The sequence below is a fragment of the Melanostigma gelatinosum genome, assembly GCF_949748355.1.
Source record: "Melanostigma gelatinosum genome assembly, chromosome: 12".
NCBI classification, from domain to species: Eukaryota; Metazoa; Chordata; class Actinopteri; order Perciformes; family Zoarcidae; genus Melanostigma; species Melanostigma gelatinosum.
This window is the reverse complement of record NC_136645.1, coordinates 16,039,548-16,044,288: the sequence shown is the minus strand read 5'-3', so window position 1 is coordinate 16,044,288 and position 4,741 is coordinate 16,039,548.

Here is a 4,741-nt window from a genome sequence, read left to right as displayed (position 1 = left end):
AGGCCGGTATTTGTGTCCCAATTTGTTGCTGAGTTGAGTAGTTTACAGATTTATTTAACCACATTTGATTTGACTGATTAGTCTGGCAACGTGACATTGGTTAAAAAGCAATAGTCCAATGAGTACCTTGGGCAGAGACTAACAATTAGCCAGTCAGCCCCAGGGAAGTGATTAACGCCGCTGTCAAGCTAATATTAAGCTTTGTCAAGCTGATGGCATGTCTTCTCAATATCACCCGACATCATAGTTTGGGCCTGTACTAGTATCACATATGGACATTTATTCAGCGCATATTCGTGTGCTCGTGAAAGGCCATTTGTGGGTTTCACCAACAATAATCTTGAAAGTATGTTGGTGTGCACATACACATGTTATTAAATGGCTGGAAACAATCCAAAAAGCCTCATACAGTACCACTAGCAAAATAAATGATAAAGACAGTACTCAAAGTGGGCAAGTACTCACCGCTACGCAGTACCTGCACCTCAAAATTTTACTCTGAAGCGTACAATTACTTTTTCTCACGCACTGGCACTTCGCACAAGTTGCTGCTTTTGTGCGCTCTCCATTTCAGGTTATCTGGGCGTTTCTTCATGGCCATTCATAACAGCGTAGTGTCAGCATTTTTTTGCGCCACGCCTCGTAAACCGTATGCATATGAACATGACAATAATGTGGAGAGCATCTGGACAAGTGACCCACAGCACGGGGAGAGAGGGGTGAGTACAGTGCCGTCATTTATTTGTGAACATATATAATTAATGACACAAACGCTTTTCTGAATTAGCTCTTTTGATTTAAATAATATAATTTGCAGGGCAAACATTGCCAGAATAATTAAATGTTCAGACAAAAGCTGTGTTACATAATAAAAAAAACAAGTTTTCTCTTTAGGCTTTGGGGCGTTATCTATAATTATAGTTATAATAATATATTGGTCCAAAGTTATCTTTGGGGAGGATCTCCAAACACAATTTATCCTAGTATCTTTTATTCACTGTAGAAATTAATAATGTGTCTCTTAATCCTGCTGCAAAAAATGTCCGAGCATCCTGAGTGGAACACTGCTCCTAAAAGCTGAATAAACAGCTCACACCCTGTCAGTGTATGGTGTTTATTCCAGGCTGTAGGCATCCTATAATATCAATAATATAGGCTACTAATAACACAGGAAAGCACTTAAAGTATTCACACTATGGGTACAAACACACCACCTAAACCTTATGATGTTTCAGTTGTAATATTATTGCAGTATTATTTGTCTACTGTATTCGATTAATGGCCCAAGTATGATAATATGATGATAAAGACATAACTGACACTGTACCTTTGATCAGGATTTGTCTTTCAACTCTCAGATAAAACTTATTTCTAGGACTGCCTTTTTTCACCTACGTAATATTTCAAAAATCAGGCACATCCTATCTCAAAGCGATGCAGAGAAATTAGTTCATGCATTTGTTACCTCTAGACTAGATTATTGCAATTCCTTATTTTCAGGCTGCTCTAATAAGTCTCTTAAATCTCTCCAGCTGATCCAGAATGCTGCAGCTCGTGTACTAACAAGAACTAAGAGGAGAGATCATATTACTCCTGTATTTGCTTCTCTGCACTGGCTCCCTGTAAAATCTAGAATAGAATTTAAAATCCTTTTACTTACCTACAAAGCCCGAATTGGTCAGGCTCCATCATATCTTAAAGAGCTTATAGTACCATATTGCCCTACTACAGAGCTGCGATCCAGTGATTCAGGGTTACTTGTGGTTCCTAGAGTCTTAAAAAGTAGGATGGGAGCCAGAGCCTTCAGTTATCAAGCTCCTCTTCTGTGGAACCAGCTTCCCGTTTCAGTCCGGGGGGCAGACACACTCACCACATTTAAGAGTAGGCTTAAGACTTTCCTCTTTGACAGTGCTTATAGTTAGGGCTGGCTCTGGCTTGCCTTGGACCGGCCCATGGACAAACTGGTATAGGCAAAAACTACAGGGGGACTTCCTACACTGAACACCTCTCTCCTCCTCTTCTTCACCTCCGTCTGTATGCATTGATGTCCCATTAATGCTCATTACTAACTTTACTTCTTCCCCGGAGTATTTGTGCTTTCTCGCCTCACAGGATGACCGCAGTTTCATCTGGACACTGGTTCTTCAACCAGCCATGGCCCTGCTGACTCCTACTACGATCTTCATTGTTAACATTATTAATCCGATTACCGATACCATTAATGCACAGTACTGATTTTGTCTCGTCCCCGGAGTCCTTGTGCTTCCTCTCCTCACAGGTTTCCATGGAGCATGGTTTCATCTGGACCCTGGTCCTTCCTCCTACCATGGCCCTGCTGACTCCAACTGCTAATATCACTTTTATTATTACTCACATTACTATTTCATACTACCGATACCATTAATGCACATTATTGACCTGCTTCTTCACCAGAGTCTCTGTGCTTTCTCGCCTCACAGGTTCCGGTGTATCCGGGTTTACCTGGACCAGGTCTTGCCTCCTGTCGTGGTTGTGTCACACATTGAATGTGCTGTAATTACATTGAATGTGTTGTAATTCACTATCCTGTTCTACACATGACATCATTGCACGTCTGTCCATCCTGGGAGAGGGATCCCTCCTCTATTGCTCTCCCACAGGTTTCTTCCTCTTTCCTCCCCGTTAAAGGGGTTTTTGGGGAGTTTTTCATGTTCCGATGTGAGGGTCCCGGGACAAGAAGATGTCAAACGTGTACATATTGTAAAGCCCTCTGAGGCAAATTTGTAATTTGTGATTTTGGGTTATACAAAAATAAATTGAATTGAATTGAATTGTACAACATGCTTAAATAAGTAATAGGTGAATGAGAATAAGTAGCAAGATATATACTGGCTGTTACACTCGCCATTTATTTTTTTCTGCTTCAAGCACTGGATAGAGTTTAATAGGCCAATATTGTTAACACTAGTGCAACAAAAGCACAACAATACTTAAGGACATGTTTATAGCATATGTATGTCACCGATCTTGGGGTTGAAAGTCAACTTTTTAACTAAGCACTTAAAAATATGCAACTCAACTGTATATGAGCATCATATTACAATTGAAAGCTCAGCCTTGAACAGATGTGAAGGAAGTTCAAGTACCTTGTGCTGATAATACATCTTCACTTAAAATACCCCCAAAAAACACAAATAACACTTTAAAAAGTAACAGCAAAACTTTAACGACAACATTAAAAAGAAAGAAAACGAATAAAAGAAACAATATACTTGAAAGAAACAGAAAATTGCTTTACGCAAATAAGTGTCATTCAGTGCCAGGACAACCACATTGAATGCTTAAATACTCCTGAATCCTGTTTAAATAATGTTACATGCTTATACAAAAATCAAGCCAAAATTGTCTCTGGTGATTTTTAGTTGCAATAGGAGTAAAGTTAAAATCAAAGGGCATTTTTTATATTTCTCATTTTTGTAACGTTAGTGTATATCCAACATTCACGTAATGTTTGTTTCATTATTCATGTAACGTATCTAGCATTCAGGAAAAATAAACTGAACTGCAGAGCGGCAGTTTGTAAAGGCCTGCTGGATGACATGCTCAACTCGGTCTACAGAGCCCTGACCCCTGAACCTCCGACCCCCTACAGCACAGAGTGCAGTCTGCTTGATCATTCAAAGTTTATCAATGTTGAATGTATTATGTGTCCAAATTGCACCAAATGACTCGCTTGGATCCCACAGACTGAGTCAGACAGCTTCTTTGCCTCAATTATTTTAATGCAGAAATGACCTGCTTCAATGCATTGACAAGAAGACCTAAACGTTTTCGTCTGTTGAGGATGTGCCACTAAAAAAACAAATAATGATGTAGAAGTATGAAAAAACCATGATGCTTCTCTAACTACTTCACCATCGTAAGTAATTCTCAGGAAAAACATTTAGTCCAGATAACATCACGCAAATTGCCTATCCAGGCGAATGCTCAACTAAAGGCTGTAAATGTATTCCGACACTGAACCCTCTTTAAACTTGTCTTAGAAACAGAATTAAGGGACAAGTCAAGCATAGAAAGCATATTGCCGAAATTAAAACAGCATTATAATTTGCTTCAAAGATTAAAGTGAAAAGTAATTTCATAATTCAGAGAGTTACAATTAAAAGTGTTAAACAGCTGCAAAGTAAAGGCTGGTTGCCTCCACATGTCTGTTCCCGACAGGAATAAAAATCAGCCCGTTCACAGCCATCTTACTTCCCCGTCCTTTCTTCGGGGAAGGGAAGAGGATCGCCTTATTCGGTGGTTTCGTCAAACTGCCAACCAGCGCCCAGGAACACACATCATTAACCACTCCTATGGCAGAGGATGGTGGCTTTTCCAGACAGCAAGCACACATCTGGAGTCCTAGAAAACTATACAATGGATTACACTGAATGGGCTTGTCACTCCTGCCCAGGTTAATTTCCTTTGAAGTGTGAGCTTGAGGCCATATCCACACTAGGCCGTGTCTCGTTGGATGCAGAGTTCTCAAACAGAACCGATCTCCGTCCACGTTTTCAGCATTATTGGGGCATCCACACGGCAGCCTTCAAGGCGGACAGCATGTGACCATTAACGTACACTGGGCATGCGCGTGATGGTGTAAACAGGAAGTGGATTGCTTGCTTAGTTAAAAAAATATGACAGAGTAATAAAGTAGTAGTAGGTTGATGATGCCTCTGGTCACGCCGCTCGCTAATCACTCCAATAACAGCTGCCTCCT